Below are 17,532 nucleotides of genomic sequence, written 5' to 3' on the forward strand. Positions count from 1 at the left end.
CAACCACAAGCTGCTCCAAAAAGCCATCACATAGGCCCTCTGGAAATTCCCCCTCCTGGAATCCAGCACCAACCAGATTTTCCCCAATCTACCAGCATATTGAAGCCCCCCCCCCCATGACTATTGTAACATTGTTCTTTTGGCATGCATTTTCTATCTCCCGTTGAAATTTGTAGGCCACATTCTTACTACAGTTTGGAGGTCTGTACATAACTCCCATCAGAATCTGATGGACAGGGGCACTAAGGTTACCTCTCCTGTTGTTGGAAAACTATCAGTTTAATGAAAGATGCCTCCTGGTCTGTCTGAAACTCACCTAGGCTTGCAGTCCAAGGTGCTGGCTAAGGACAAATGCTGAAAACTGACACGTTCCAAGGTCTTCGATAACCTGTTGTGGGATACACTGCAGCCACAGAAAAGGTTCTTTGAAGGAAGAACACAACTTAATGCTCTTCTACCATTAGACACTGACAGGTTGGTATGGATCACAACAATCCATGACCTGGAGTTACACTCAGGGTTTGTTTTTTTCTCCCCCCAGTGGTGGAACCCACTCTCAGGGTCTCATGACTGGCTGCTATTCAATATCCCAAAGACACAGCCTAGATGACAAGTGCGACTTCAGGGTTCTGAGGTTTCATGCCTTGGAGACGGACTCAATCTAAGCCAGTGCCACCGAATGAAGCGTCGCGGGAGAGAACAGAACATCAGGAACTGTGGATCAGCTGTTGGAGGCTGTGTACTCAATGAGTCACACTCTCTCTCTCATTGGTGGGGTGAGACATCGTTGCTGATTCTCAAGTCACAGAACTCGGGGGATAAAAGCAGCACAACAGACTTCTTACACCGTAAATCAGCAAGTTGTTTTGTAACGTTTTCCCTCTCACTGTGAAAGTCGACACCATTTTTCCCCTTTATTAGGAAGGGAGGGAGTCTGTGGCATATCAAATTGTCGGGTGAAGGATTAGTTTATGTTGTACTGCAAATCATCATCTGTTTCGGGAGCGTCACTGTTGCGTGCTTGGTGAGTGGACAGTGCTCATGCTTTTTTGCAGAAGTGGGCGGAGGGTCGTTGCTTTGCGTAGGAGGGGCGTTGAGGGGTTGGGGCTCTAATATTTTAACTGTCATTCATTCTTTGGGGTACTTCTGTTTTTGTGGAATTCTGTGAAGAAAAAAAATTCACAATGTATATCATATACATTTCTCTGATATTAAATGGAACGACTGAATACTCAATCCTGAAGCACTATGTAGGAAGAGAGCTAGCCAATGAAGTATTAAATCTGACAAAACTTCACAGGGGCTTCTTTGTACAACAGTCAAAAGTTCAAAGTAAATTTATTATCAAAGTATATGTATGTCGCTATATACAACCCTAAGAATCCTTTTGTTGCCCTGCACTGTAAATTCATAACAAAATCAGTGAAAGACCACATCAATAGGGCGGGCAGCCAATGTGCAAAAGACAACAAACTGTGCAAACACAAAAAGAAAATATACATATAAATAAATAAGCAATAAATATGAGAACAGGAGATGAAGAGTCCTTGAAAGCAAGTCCATGTGTTGTGGGAACAGTTCAGTGATGGAGCAAGAGAAGTTGAATGAAGTTATCCCCTCTGGTTCAAGAGACTGATGGTTGAGGGGGTTAATAACTGTTCCTGAACCTTGTGGTGTGAATCCTGAGGCTCCTGAACCTTCTTCCTGATGGCAGCAGCATGACCTGGGTGGCGGGAACTCCTTGGTAGATGCCGATTTCCTACAACAATGCTTCATGTAGATGTGCACAATGGTGGGGAAGACTTTACCCATGACGGGCTGGGTCATACTCACTATGTTTTGTAGGATTTTCTATTCATGAGCATTGGTGATTCCATACCAGGGTGTGATGCAGCCAGTCAATATACTCTACATCACATATTTATAGATGTTTGTCAATTTTTTTTTAGATTTGGCATGCCATCTTTGCAAACTAAGGAAGTAGATGCGCTGCCATACTTTCTTCATAATTACATTTCAGTGCTGGGCCCAGCAGAGGTCCTCTGAAATGATAAGACTGAGGAAATTGAAGTTGCTGACACTCTCTACCTCGGATCCCCCAATGAGGACTGGCTCATGACCTCTGGTTTCCTCCTCCTGAAATCAATAATCAGCTCATTGGTTTTCCCAATACTGAGAAAAAGGTTGTTGTTGTTATGACACCATTCAGCCAGATTTTCTATCTCCCTCCTATATGCTTATCTGTCACTACTTTAATTCGGCTTACGACAACTGTGTCATCAGCAAATTTAAATATTGCATTGGAGCTGTGCTGAGCCACAGAGTCATAAATGTAAAGCAAGTACAGCAGGGGGCTAAGCACACAGTTTTGTGGTGCACTTGTGCTGATGGAGATCGTGGAGAGGATGTTGTTGCCAATCCAAACTGATTAGTGTCTGCAAGTGAGGAATTTGAGGACCTAATTGTACAAGGAGGTATTGAGACCAAGGTCTTGAAGCTTACTCATTAGGTCTTGAGAGGATGACAGTATTGCATGGCAAGCTATAGTCAATAAAGAGCATCCTGATCTACGCACCTTTGCTGTCCAAATGTCCTGGATTGAGTGAAGAGCCAATGAAGCAATATTTGCTGTGGACCTGTTGTGCCGGAATGGCAAATTGGACCAGATCCAAGTCACATCTCAGGAAGGAGTTAATATTTTTCATCACCAACCTCTCAAAACACTAAATCACTATGGATGCAAGTGCTACTGAACAGTCCTTATTGAGGGAGGTTACCACATTCTTCTTAGGCACTAGTATAATTGAAACCTACTTGAAGCAGGTGGGGAACTCAAACTGCCAAAGTGAGAGGTTAAAAATCTTGGCGAACACTTCAGCCAATTGATCAGCACAGGTCTTTAGTACACAGCCGGGTACCCCATCTGGGCAGGGAGATTTCCTTAGGTTCACCCTCCTGAAGGATTCTCTCACGTTGGCCTCAGAGACTGAATTACTGGATCATCAGGGGCAGTGGGAGTTAATGATGATTCCACCCTATTTTGATGGTCAAAGCAAGCATAGAAGGCATTGAGCCGATCTGGAAGTAAACTTACTTGATTTTACTTTGTTAGAGGTGACAGTATTTAAGCTCTGCCATAGCTGTTGAGTATCCTTGTTGATTCAAGGTGAGTCCGGAATCTACTCTATCTAAAGTCTGGAATCTATTTACAGTCAAATACTACCTTAACATCAAAAGCAGTTAGGTGCATGCAAATAACATGCAGAAAATGCTGGAGGAACTCAGCAGGCCAAGCAGATCTATGGAAAACAGTACAATTGACGTTTCGGGCTGAGACTCTTCAGCAGGACTGGAGAAAAAATGATGACGAGTTTTAAAAGGTGGGGGAGGGGAGGGAGAAACACATGGTGATAGGTGAAACCTGGCTGGACAAGGGGGAATCCAATAGAAGAGGACAGAAGGCCAAAGAAAGAAAGGAGGGGAAGGAGCATCAGAGGAAAGTGATGGGCAGGCAAGGAGATAGGTGAGGAGGAGGAAAAGAGGATGGGGAAAGGTGAAGTGGGGGGGGGGGGAGGCATTACTGGAAGTTCGAGAAATCAATGCTCATGCCATCAGGTTGGAGGCTACCCATACAGAATGTAAGGTATTGTTCTTCCAACCTGAGTGTGGCCTCATCGTGACAGTAAACGAGACCATGGATTGGTGGTGGGAGCCCGTTGGAGATATGCTGGTGGGGTGGTAGGTGAGGACAAGAGGAACCCCATCCCTGGTAGGGTGGTACCACCAAGTACATCTTCCCCCCCCCCCCACACTTTCTTCCTTCCACAGGGATCGCTCCCTACATGACTCCCTTGTCCATTCATCCCTCTCCACTGATCTCCCTCCCGGCACTTATCCTTGTGTAACACTCTGTAAGGTTTCACTGCTAATGTAATGGCCTCTCTGTGATGTTTCACTACTAAGGTAATGATTTCTTTGTAGCAGCAATGTTTGGGTTATGACTAGAAATAACGGGGGCTTTGGAATGTATGCTAGCCAATGAGCGGGATGTTGTTCTGTCTTGTAGGTCTGGGAGCAGGGATTTTGCGGTCTTTTGCCGGGGAGAGATGAGGAGAGAAGACGTGAATGGAGAGAGTTGGTAGACCGCCGAACGGAGTGAACTTGGAGCGAGGGTAAGCTATGCTCCGAGGTCAGCAGGGAACAAATGAATGGAACCATGAGCTCCAACATTGCGCATTAGACTGTTTCATGAGGATGAGCCCTTTTCTTTTTTTTGTTTCTTTATTAACCATAGTCAAATTAAGAATTATAAAGCTCAATCGTTTAATCGCATATTGTGTACTGTTTGTTATTTTATGGTACTGATTTGTAACGGGGACACATCACACAGCGTCCACCCAAACAAGATTTCTTAAGTTTGGCCAGGCCAAGGGCTGTCTTCCCCTAGATTAAGCCACTAGCCAAAAAGAGAATTACAATTGTGGGGGCTCATCCAGGATTGATTTCATTGGATGCTGTGTGATTACCCTGAGCATTGAACCAGTGGGGTAGATATTCATACTCCGGATGAATTGTTAATTTGCCTGTTACATACTGTTAAAATTGCGATTGTGGGGCAGAGGTTTGATAAAATGGCGGGCACAGCTCTCGTTTTAATGAAGACCAGTGCTGACGTAGCGGTAGCTGGGGGCAGGGATTTCAAAGACAGGGTTCTATCGTTCCTGAGGAGTGAGGGGAAGGAGCGGTCAGATTTGGAATGTCTAATCAGTCCACGTCCCCCAGTGAAGAGTGAGAATTCTGAGTTAGTATCTCTGGCAAATAAGTGGAAAAATGCCCAAGTTCAAAGTCCCTGCTATGGTAGGCCCTGCCTATTCTCTGGAATAACGCCCACCCCTAAACGGGAAAGAGGAGTACGCGACCTGGACGGAGCAGACCTCTCAGTTGTTACATGAGTGGCAGTGCTCTGATGATGTAAAGTGACAGATTGGTTGTGGGCAGGTCGCAGTATTCCGTCGCGACAACTGTCAATTACATGCAAGCACCGGACAATGTTTTTGGCCCGACAGGGAGGCCAATGGAGCTCATGGTGGGGTTTCAGAACCTGAGTCAGGAGAAGAGGGAAGAAGCTTTAATAAATGCTTATATTTTTCGGCTAGAGGCAGCTAAATTGCTTGCAGTGCAAAGGGGTCATTCAGGCAGCTGAGGTGGATCATAGTCATACTTCATTGATCCCGGGGGAAATTAGTTTTCATTACAGTTGCACCATAAATAATAAATAGTAATAGAACCATAAATAGTTAAATAGTGACATGTAAATTATGCCAGTAAATTATGAAATAAGTCCAGGACCAGCCTATTGGCTCAGGGTGTCTGACCCTCCAAGGGAGGAGTTGTAAAGTTTGATGGCCACAGGCAGGAATGACTTCCTGTGACGCTCTGTGCTGCATCTCGGTGGAATGAGTCTCTGGCTGAATGTACTCCTGTGCCCAACCAGTACATTATGTAGTGGATGGGAGACATTGACCAAGATGGCATGCAACTTAGACACCATCCTCTTTTCAGACACCACCGTGAGAGAGTCCAGTTCCATCCCCACAACATCACTGGCCTTACGAATGAATCAGTTAAGAGTGGATCAGATAGTCAAGGGCGCCCAGTCCCAGGACCTGATTCCTTGGGGTCTCTGACAGTCTCGTAAAACGTGCCCCCCCCATCTTTTGTTGAGCTGATCAGAGAGGTACAAGAAGAGGAGAATGCATTGGAGGCATGGGAGGCCTCTGTCAGTAGGTGCAGTCCTCGGTAGTGATCCCCTGTGGCGATGTGACCATGGATAGCCTATCCGGGGGAGCCGTAGAGAAGACTGTGGTAGAGTTGAGAACGGAGATGCTTCAGCTGTTATCAGCTGGTGTGACCCTCTCCCATATGATGGAGCTGATGGGGGGGGGGTCAAATCCCCTAAGGGCACAAATAATGCAGAGGGCCACTGGCAGCAGGTGTCACGCGAGGAGGAGAGTGAGCCCTCAGGTACCTAAGCAGAGAGAGTTGTTGGGAAAACTTACAGGAGACCCAGTGAGGGAACAGCCTGGTGTCTCTGGGGGAACACATTCCCAGCAATATGCCAAGGACCTCCCCTCTCCCACCCCACCCCCGAAAGCAAAAGGCCCTATTCCTAAAGTGAGGAGAAGATGGCGGCACGACTGCAGCACGCGCGGCCTCTCCGGTGATGAATATCTGTAATCTGTCAAGTAAGGGACCATGCACAATTCTGATTTGATGGAGACAAATGTGAGAGTACAGAGGAACATCTGGAAAACTTCTGAAATGCCCGTTTCGTTGCCGCTGCTACTGTGTGGTAACGGGAATCTCCGGAGCAGAAGGCCCCGAATCCTCAGCTTTGCTTGTTTCAGTGGCCGGTCGAAGGCGCTCCGCAGAGGATGGCGCTCGGGAGGCTGTATCAGAGGGGCTGGTCGGAGGCTCGAAGTTTTCGGATGGACGGACTCAGTGTTGGCTGTGGTCGGCTGCTTCCAAGGCATCGGCAAGTTGACGGTGCCTGGAGGTTTATGGTAGGGAGTTTCTCCCTTTTGCCGCCTGCTATCGAGGACTCGGGAGTCAATCGACTCGGGGGCTTTGAGATTTTTTTTTTACCGTGCCCATGGTTTGTTCTTCATCAAATTATGGTATTGCTTTGCACTGCTGCAACTATATGTTATAATTATGTGGTTCTGTCAGTGTTAGTCTTTGGTTTGTCCTGTTTTCTGTGATATCACTCCGGAGAAACATTGTATCATTTCTTATTGCATGTATGCATTTCTAAATGACAATAAAAGAGGACTGAGCGTTCTCATAATCTAAAAAGGCCCTATTCCCGAAGGCTTAGTAGGGCCATGCTCCAGTGTGTCGCTACGGATAGAAGGATTTATGCTAAAGCCTTACTTGACACCAGGTCACAGGTCACGTTGTTGTACTGTTCATTTTACAATCAGTATCTGAAGCATTTACCCTTGACCCCATTCAGGGCACTGGAGATCTGGGGGCTTAATGCTAGTGATTATCTGGACGATGGTTATTTGTCAGTGAAGTTGGAGCTCTCGGAGGCCGATGTGGGAGTGTCTGAGGTCCTTGATACATTAGTGCTGGTTTGTGTGTGGACCCTGTTTCCGGTGGCATTTCAATTCTGGTGGGGACCAACACCCCTCTTGTGAGGAGACTCATGGGGGCCTGCAAGGAGAAGGAGATGTGCATGGCTGCATTGGTCTGGATACCGAATTTATTTGAGCGACTCTGTGGTTCACCCCGTCGAAGCCAATGGTGGTACAGCCAGAGAAAGTAGCTAGAGTGATGGGGACACCCAAATTTCCTGGAGTGCCTGGGGACGAGGCCCTCTTAGTAGACGTTCCGGAAGACCACGAGGGGGAGTCGGAATTTTCTGCTGGGGTACTGGTGAGGCCCGAATTGCAGAAGCCCTTGGTTGTACAGGCAAGCAGGATGGCAGTGATTGTCAGGAACACTATGAAGAGGGAGGTCACCTTCAAGTGGTGGATGCCCCAGCACATCTGTTCCCAGTGACAGTAATGTCTAGTGTCCCTGTGAGACAAGCCAGGGAGAAACTACTGGAAAAAGAGAGAAAGTTGACCGCTGAGTCATTCAACTTCGGGGACGCCCCAGTTCCTACGGGTTGGATGAGGTAGGTAGCGAATATGTTGAAGCTGGAAGGCTTCTTTTCCACTGATGTGTTTGATGTGGGTTGTTCCAAGAGCCCTCATCACCTGTCCGGGTGACCAAGGACAACCTGTTGAGAGCGGTTGCGGAGGCTGACCCCTGCAGAGGTGGAGGACATTCAGCAGCATGTGTGTAAGCTGAAGGAAGCTGGGATCATCACTGAGTCCTCAAAGCCCCTTTGCAACCCCAATAGTAGTGGTCCAAAAGAAGAATGGCAAGGTACGGATGTGTGTGGGCTATAGGATTCTGAACAGGCACACCGTCCCTGACCAGTGTACAGTCCCGAGGACTGAAGATGCACTGGCCTGCCTGAGTGGTGCGAAGTGGTTTTGTGTGCTGGACTTGAGGAGTGGATATTACCAGATCCACATGAGTGAGGCTGACAAAGAGAAGACCACATTTATATGTCCCCTGTGACTTTTCCCATTCGAAAGGATGCCCCAGGGCATATCGGGAGGCCTTGCAACCTTCCAGAGGGTCATGAAGAAGACAGTGGGGGATATAAACTTGCTTGAGGTATTGGTGTATCTGGATGACCTCAGTGTTTGCATCCACCATGGAAGAATATGAAGCGAGCCTGCTGAAGGTGCTGGGCTGCCTGCCAAACGTCTGTTATCTATGTTGGGCACATAGTCTCACGGTTGGATCCGGCTAAGATAGAGGCAGTGACCACTTGGCCAAGAACCCAGACTGTGAGCGTTCTGCGCTCATTTCTCGGGTTCTGTGGTTACTATCGGAGGTTTGTGAAAGGCTACATGAAAGTGAGTCACCCGTTGAATCAGCTTCTGTGCGGTTACCCTCCCTTGGGGAAGAAAGGGAGGGGGCAAAAAGGACAGGAGGGTGGAGGGTATCTTAGCCTGTAGGAGCCCTTTGGACTGAGATGGGATGTAAAATGTGAGGAGGACTTTCAGTCACTAAAGGAGCTGCTGACCCAGGCACCGGTGCTAGCTTTTGCGGACCCTCAATTGCCATATGTACTGCACATGGATGCCAGCCGCGAGGGCTTAGGGGGCATCCTATATCAGGATCAGGACCCCAGGTTGAGACATGTTGTGTTTGTCAACCGGAGTCTGTCACCCGAGGAAAACTATCCCACGCACAAGTTGGAATTTCTGGCGTTGAAATGGGCGGTGGCGGATAAGCTGAGTAACTACCTCTACAGGCTTGAGGTGAGGATAGACAACAACCCCCTAACTTATACCCTGACCTCAGTGAAACTGGATGCCATAGGCCATCGGTGTTTGGCGGCATTGCCCATGATTTCAGCCCAAAGTACCGGACGGGAAGCAGGAACATTGATGCTGATGCTTTGTCCCAACGGGCGCATGAAGGACTGGTCAAGGACGAGGAGTGGGAGAGCATTCCTGCCCCAGGGAAGGCCAGGTGTCAGTTTGCCATCACCGTGAAGAGAGGGGGAAAGGAAGGACAGGATTAAGCGGTGGATCAACTGGGAGCTTCTGATGACGCCATTCCCCAAGTTTATTGTAACCTGACTGGTTGGAAGCCAAATCAGCTGCCAGAATTGGGTTCTGGGGAAGTGGCAGCTGCTCAGTGAGACGACCCGGGCATCGGTATCATTTGGTCAGCGGTCGAAAAGGGAGACATGGCTCTGGCAGAGATGAAACACGTAGTGGTGCCTCCATTACTAGAATAGCTTCAGTTGAAATTGCGGAACCAGATCCTATACCGGGTCATGTCAGCCCCCACCCCCCCCCACCACCGGACCGACCTCAGCGTTGCCAGCTGGTTCTGCTGGAGAAGTATCAGAAAATTGCGTTGAGGTCACTTCATGATGATTTTGGACATTTGGGGGTTGAAAAGACCCATGGATTGCTCAGAGACCTGTTTTACTGGCCCTGCACAGGCTTGTCCTACCAAGGACCAGAGGGCATCCAGTGGCCGAAGTGTTATGGGAGAAGTATTTCATTTACTATGGCCTCCCCAGGCGGATATACAGTGATCAGGGACGGGATTGCGAGAGCAGACTCATTCATGAATTACTGGACATGCTTGGAGTCGAGAAGTTGAGGACCACGCCCTATCATCCGCAGGGTGATCCCCAGCCCAAGAGGTTTAATCGGACCTTGCTAGGCATGCTTAGGACTTTGGAGATCACCAAGAGCAGGTGGAGTCAACATACTGAACATCTGGTCCACTGAAATGAAGCTACTGGATACTTTCTATACTATCTAATGTTTGGGCGCGAGGCGAGGTTGCCCATTGACCTTTGTTTTGGGATTGACCACCAAAGACTTATCTGAAGTATGTGTCTGACATGAGAAGAGAGCTGAAAAGAGCTTATGAATTAGCTGGGGTCACGACTGCCACGCAGAATCAAGGAAATAAGAGGTACAATCAAAAGGGGGGGTTCTCCCAACTCCTGCCAGGAGACCAGGTCCTCATAGTGAATTTGGGGCTACCTGGGAAACATAATTTGCTGGACTGCTGGGTGGCTAAGCCCTATATGGTGGAGAGTCATACCAGTTTTCTGGGTGAAACCAAAGATGGGAATGGGCCTGTTAAGATTCTCCATCCGAACCACCTGCTGCCCCTGAGACAAGAGGTGCAGGTACACCCAGAGGCTGACTTGGAGCCTACACCTAGTAAAAGGACTCTGCGGAAACACAGGGCAACTGCAGGGCCTGCAGCAGGAGAGGTTAGGCCGGCTCCCATCCCTGAGGGGGATACTGATTCAGAGAATGAGGACCTGGATGTGTGGTATATGCTGCCTTTTGTTAACTCCCCATTGATTGAGGAAGAGACTTCAAGCACTTCTCCCGCTGAGTCAGGTGAAGTGGGGGGGGGGGTGCTATCTGTGGACAGCCTGGGTCCTGGCCACGGGACAGAGGGGTTGAGTTGCAGGTGGGCACGAGTGATAGGTCGGGGGAGGCCTCGGCAGGTAGACTGGAAGTATCCCCGGTAGTGCTGAACCTGAAGTTAGGTGACAGCGTGCGGAAGTCTCAGAGAGTTATGAGACCACTGGATAGGCTGGCCTACGTAGCACCAGGGGAACAGAGTGTGGCCCCTACCGTTTTGGGGAGCTGTCACTGCCTTTTAAACCTGGATTGGACTTTGTGTTTTGCAGGAGGGGTCAGCAAATTATCTCAACACCATGAGGACATAACTAAATTTGGTTGGGGGTGGGGGGGGGGAAGTAAAGAGTGTAACTCGCTGTAAGGTTTCACTGCTAATGTAATGGTTTCCCTATAGCAGCAATGTTTGGGTTATGATTAGAAATAACAGTGGGCTTAGGAATGTATGCTAGCCAATGAGCAGGATGTTGTTCTTTCTTATAGGTCTGGGAGCAGGGATTTCATGGTCTTTTGCCAGGGAGAGATGAGGAGAGAAGACGAGAAAGGAGAGAGCTGGTAGACCGCCAGACGGAGGGGACCTGAAACGGGGGTAAGCTACGCTCTGAGTAGGTCAACGGGGAACAAATGAACAAAACCATGAGCTCCAATGTTGTTGATTAGACTGTTTCATGAGGATGAGCCCTGTTCTTTTTCTGTTTCTTTACTAACCATATAGTCCAATTAAGAATTATAACGCTCAATCGTTTAATTGCATATTGCGTACTGTTTGTTATTACATGGTACTTACTGATTTCTAACAAGGGACACATCGCACAGCATCCACCCAAACAAGATTTCTTAAGTTTGGCCGGGCCGAGGGTTGTCTTCCCCTAGATTAAGCCAGTCGAACCGAGAGTTACACTTGCAAGCAGAACAAAAGCTACACCTACCCCTACACCTCTCCCTCGCTACATAAGAAATAGGTGCAGGAGTAGGCTATCTGACCTGTCAAGCCTGCTCTGCCATTAAGATCACGGCTGAACTGACCATGATGTCATCTCTACCTACCTGCTTTTTCCCCATAACCTTTAATTCCCCTACTATGCAAAGATCTATTCAACCTTGTCTTAAATATATTTACTGAGGTACCTCCACTGCTTCATTGAGCAGAGTTCCACAGATTCACCACTCTTTGGGAAAAGCAGTTCCTCCTCATCTGTCCTAAATCCTGAGACTATGTCCCCTAGTTCTAGTCTCACCTACCAATGGAAACAACTTTCCTGCCTCTATCTTACCTATCCCTTTTGTAATTTTATATGTTTCTATAAGATCTCCTCTATCTTTCTGAATTTCAGCAAGTACAGTCCCAGGCGACTCAATCTCTCCTCAAAGGCTAACCCCCTCATCTCTGGAATCCACCTGAACTACTATTCAGGGCCCCAAATAGTCCCTCCAGGTGAGGCGACACTTTACCCCTGAGTTTGTTGACATCATGTACTGTGTCCAGTGCTCCCAGCGTAGCCTCCTGTATATCGGTGAGACCCAATGTAGATTGGGATTCCGATTCACTGAGCACCTACGCTCTGTCTGCCAGAAGCAGCAAGATCTCCCAGTGGCTACCCATTTTCATTCCACTTCCCATTTCCATGTCAATCCATGGCTTCCTCTACTGTCGCGATGAAGCCACTCTCAGGTTGGAGGAACACCACCTTGTATTCCATCAGGGTAGCCTCCAACTTGATGGCATGAACATCGATTTCTCGAACTTCAGCATTCCCCAACCCCCTTTCCCTCTCTCACCCATCTCCTTGCCTGCCCATTGCCTCCCTCTGGTGCTCCTCCCACCCTTTTCTTCCATGGCCTTCTGTCCTCTATTAGATTCACCCTTCTCCAGTCCTGTCTCTCTTTCATCAACTTCCCAGCTCTTTACTTCACCCCTCCTGCTTCCAGTTTCACCTATCACCTTGTGTTTCTCCCTCCCTTCACCCCCACAACTTTAAATCTGTTTTTTTTTTCCTCCAGTCCTGCCCAAAACGTCAGCTGTCCTCTCTTCCATAAATGCTACCTGGCCTGCTGAGTTCCTCCAGCATTTTGTGTGTGGCTTGGATTTCCAGCATCTGCAGATTTTCTCTTGTTTGTAGGTACATGCAAATACTCTGATTGTATTGAAACTGCTGAACTAATGTCAGTTTTGGTTGTGGAATATATGTTTTGGAAAGCTGCATGTTGTTGAGCTCTACAGCCCTATTGTATCCAGTGCACTCATCCACCTACAGGAAATTCTCGATAAGAAAATGGGAGGGACAACCTCCAGAAGACCAGAATAGTGATAACTCCAAATATACTTGCTGTCATTGTAATTAAGACAGGCTGGTGAGGGCAAGATTAATTAGGCTTTTTACCTGGTGTGTGGCATCAGTACAGCTCATTCTTTTAATTCAGAGCATCTAAAAGCAGGTACTGATTTGCAAAGGACACTATCAAAAACGCTCAAAAGTATGCTTAAAACAAGCCTTCACAGTGAAAAAAATATAGTTGTGGATGAGTCATGTAGCAACATGCCGATCAGCTCATTCCTGATCAGTGAAACATTTCCAGGTGTAGTTGTTTGACACGTTTTCAAAACCAATATATTGGCATCCGAGTGAAAGCATGTTCATTAAGTGACATTCTTCAAGAAAACAGTGGACCCAGATTTAACACAACCAGAGCAATAAACAAAAGGACCCCACCACCTTGCAGATGAATAAATGAGGTTGAGAGGGTAATGGCCAGACAACTCAGAAATGTGTAAAAAAAATGCAAGAGTTCATCTACCCTATATTTAAATTGAAATATACGATAACAAAATTTTAAATAAAGTAATCCAAATCTCATAGGGCGTGGGTTGAGGCGGCGAATAATGCACACTAGTCTGACTCGGTGGGTTTGTTGATGTCTAGTATTTACTTATTCGGAGGGCGGCCACGAAATAAATCTCAGGTTTCCTTGTGGTTGCCGTTTCCTCCTTCGTTTTAACCGAGGCCCCGGTCTCGGCCCCTAAAGCCGGCCTCTTCACCCACAGTCAGACCGCAAGGGGAGGCAGCGACCATTGGCATCTTAGATAAATTAAACAATTAGAGCAAAGAAATACGGGGCAAACTTAGCATTAAAATTCGCTCTGCTCATCAAAGTTTGAGAAATAAGAAATAACCATCACGCACCTGCTCCGAAGGGTGCCCGGGATAGCGGCCAGAGGAGAACGACGCTGTTTTATTTCCCCACTGACTAATTTAATATCTCGGAATTGACGACTACCCTGAAGATTTTATTTTATATTACAATCTTTAATCGCTCCACAGCCGCCTCCTGGCGTCGAACAAACAAGCTCTTGCCTCGTTTCCACTTGGTGACGTTCGGTGCGCGTGCACCCTACACGAGCGCGCTCGCGGTGACGCCGGGTCGCGTGCAGCTTCTTCCCTTTCCCCTCTCCATGGAGTCTGGGACCTCGAGCACTCACTCTCGCTCGCGCTCTCACTCTCCCCTCCCCCAGCTGGGTTCAGGTGAGCGCGCATGCGCTCGCCTTTCCACCTCCTCCCAACCCTTTTTCCTGTTGGGATGCGCGTGTGCGCGCTTGTCTGGAGGAGGGCGCGGTGGTTGCCTAGTAGCGACCCCGAGCGGCAGGAAGGACCCTGGGAGCGTATGGAGAGACGCGGAGTTTCACGTCGGGCAGTACCTGATTGATGAACGAGCTTCTAACACGTTAACTTGTTTCTCTTCCCACAGGTACAGCTTGACCTATTGAGTATTTCCGGCATTTTCTGACTTTATTTTAGATTTCCAGCATCTGCAGTAAAGAGGCGAAACGATTTGCATTAATAACGGTGCCAAACTTATCTTCACAAGAATTGAAAGAATCCTTGTTTGGCACTTCATCCCCTTTTGTGGTTTTTTTTGAGTATTCCAGCACAGTCACTTGAATTTGTGAAAACTTGGTGTACTGAGTCAATCATAGCTGACTCCACATAATTTCAGCTTGGGATAAACATATAGTGTAGTTCTTTTTTTAAAAAAGTACTCGTTCTTTTGATTTAGTTTATGAGAAGTGACAGAGATTCCTGGTGCAAGCAATTCAGGAGTATTATTTCTACTCTAGTGCCTATTTATTTAATTTTCCTTGTGTTTCCTTACACTGGGGTAAACAGCCAGTTTCCAAAATCAGTGCCTGTGTTTAGACAGTTTCATTCAGTGTCTTTTCTGCTTGTCTTCCCAGTAAAATCATTTTAATTTTATTAGGTTAGTACATTTAAAATTTAATATTTTCATTATAACATCTTGATTTATAAGCAACATTTTAATAAGAGACCAAACACAAAATAATTATACACAACATGACATGGAATTGGAAATAAATTCCAAGAATTCAAGTGCTGAGGGGTTTATTTATCTCAATTTCCTCTTGAGATCTGCACTATTACATAGGCAGTATGTTTGTTTCCATGTAATATCAAAAGATTGCTGAGAGCATTGGAAATAACAAAGGCTATGGAACCAGACAGTATCTCAGCTGAATCTTTGAAGACTTGCCCTCCAAAACTATCAGAAGGCAGGGGACGGGTTGCTGGGCACTGAGGAAAGAAGGCAGTTGTGAGACAGGGAAATGGAATTAGGAAATAGGTAGGCTTTCAACCTAAACTGAGGTCCAGTGACGGAATTCAATAAATTCGGATTCGTTTATAGTGATACACACCAAGATCCAATGAAATTCCTTGCTTGGATGAAGCCCACAGAGTAAACAGGTTAATGTATTAATAAATAGAACATGGTAATATTAAATACATGTGCCACACAGCCAAGCAGTTCATGGGGGGGGGGGGTAGAGTATGAAGTAGGAGGAAAAGAAACGCTCATGTGCCAATAACAGAATAACTAAAGAACATAGAAATAGGAGTCTGAGAATGTGGCAACACCATTGGTAAGGGGATTTGAAACAGTTGGTTTGTTCATAGTCTGATTGCTGCTGGTGAAAATCTCTTCCAAGTCTGGACATTCAGGCTTTCAATCTTTTGTATCTTCTCCCAGAAAGAAAAGGACAGATATCTTTGATATCATTGGTCTTAAAGTTCCATACGTAAAGATGGACTGGACAGAAAGAAGTGACAAGCTGCACTTACCACACTCTTGCAGGTTCAATCAGTCCAGAGCAGACCAGTTGCCATATCAGGTTGAGATGCAGTCCATCAGGGTTCTTTCTTAAAGCACATGTAGAACTTCAAGAGAATTCTCACGGACATGTTGAATCTTCTTGGACACCTAAGAAAGTACATATGCTTATGTACTTTCTTGATCACTGCATTGGTGTGGAAGGACTAGGTGAAGTTGCTAGTGATATGGATATCAAAGAATTTGAGGTTCTCAACTATTACCATCTCTGCAGCAGTTCTGTTGACAAAGACAGGATTATGTTTACCTCACTCTTTACCCCAGGATTCTTGAGTCAACAACCAACTTTTTCATCTTGCTGACATAAAAACCAGGTTGTTGTTCTGGCGTCCTGACACAAGGTTTACAATCTCTCTTTTGTCTCATCATTTTGTTGTCATATCATTGGTGAACTTAAAAGATAGAGTTATTAGTGTATTTGGCCACACAACATGGATATACAGGGAATTGAGCAGGGGAGTTAACACACAACATAGGGGAGCACCAGTAGATGAAATTTTATGATTAGTCCAAATAAACTGAGGTCTTTCAGTTCAGAAGTCTAGATACCATCTGCAAATGGGGGCCTCAAGCCAAGCTCCCATAATTTAGAGGTGAGCTAATTTGGTATTATGATGTTGAATGTTGAGTTGTCATCAATGAATAAATAACATCTTGACATGTACGTCTTTATTGTTGAGGTGCTCCAGAACTGAACATTGTGCAAGTGATAATGTATCCTCCAAAGGCTTATTTCTCCTGCATGCAAATTGCATAGGTTCTTGATCATGGATTGCCAACCCGGGGTCCACGGACCCCTCGGTTAATGGTGGAGGTCTATGCGTAAAAAAAGGCTGGGATCCCCTGGTCTAGATTGTCTGAGAGGCAAGTACTGATGTGGGTCATGACAAGTCTTTAAAGCATTTCATTATAGTTGATTCAAGAACTACTGGTCAGTCACCATTGAGGCAGGATGTTACTTTTCTAGAGGGCTGGAATGATGGAGATTTTCTTGAAGCAGATGGGGACCAGAGACTGTTGAAGTGAGAGGCTGCAGATGTCAGCAAAGATAGTAGCCAGGGACTCCGTCTGGTCCATTCACTTTCCAAAAATTTACCTTCATGAAAGCAGATCCTTCTGCCACTTAGATGTAAGCAACAGAACCAGTTGGAGATGGAGTGTTGTGCCTTGGTGGAGCTTTGTTTGCCTACATAATATGGGTATAAAAGCACTGAGCCTATCCAGAAGAGATGCATCATTACCGGAGATCGCCCCCAATTTTGCATTATAGCCCATGATGGTATACTGTCCCTGCCAGTTGCATGGAAGCCACATGATTAAACTGAGACTCTAGCTTGCTTTGGATTTCTCTCTTGCCATCCCTGATAGCTTTATGGAGGTCAAACATGTCTTTCTTATATAGAACAGGACCATCCATCTTGAAAGTCTCAGATATGGACTTTTGCAGAGAGTGGATCTCCCTTTTTATCCAATTCCCTGTATATCCATGTTTTGGTTAGGATAGACCCAAACTCAGGGAGTGGTGACTAAATGAAATGTGACGGGGTGGACAATGGCAAGTACTACTCTGCCCATGTGGGTGTGTGTCTGTTGTGCACAGACCACCTTTATCCATGAACATTAACTCCGTGCAACAGCACCAGACCTCCAGTCACCTTTGGCAGCTATATTATTCTAAATAAAAAGTACGGGAGATTAAGTCAACTAATTATTATTGTGACCATAAGACATAGGAGCAGAGTTAAGCCATTCGGCCCATCAAGTCTGCTCTGCCATTTCTTTATGACTGATGTATTATCCCTCTCAAGTCCATTCTCCT

At 46.5% G+C, this 17,532-nt stretch overlaps 1 protein-coding gene across 5 annotated transcripts in view; it reads right to left on the minus strand.

The window, feature by feature from the left end:
- Nucleotides 1-13,919, minus strand: part of arhgap12b (Rho GTPase activating protein 12b) — a 210,241-nt gene extending 196,322 nt beyond the window's left edge. For 4 of the 5 annotated variants that reach the window (XM_072253968.1, XM_072253969.1, XM_072253967.1 and 1 more), the window contains exon 1: nucleotides 13,715-13,919. The gene's annotated coding sequence lies outside the window, so the exon portion shown is untranslated. The remainder of the gene's footprint in view (nucleotides 1-13,714) is intronic. The other variant, XM_072253964.1, reaches the window with a different exon arrangement.
- Nucleotides 13,920-17,532: the final 3,613 nt, after the last annotated feature.

Source organism: Mobula birostris, chromosome 3, assembly GCF_030028105.1.
Source record: "Mobula birostris isolate sMobBir1 chromosome 3, sMobBir1.hap1, whole genome shotgun sequence".
NCBI lineage: Eukaryota > Metazoa > Chordata > Chondrichthyes > Myliobatiformes > Myliobatidae > Mobula > Mobula birostris.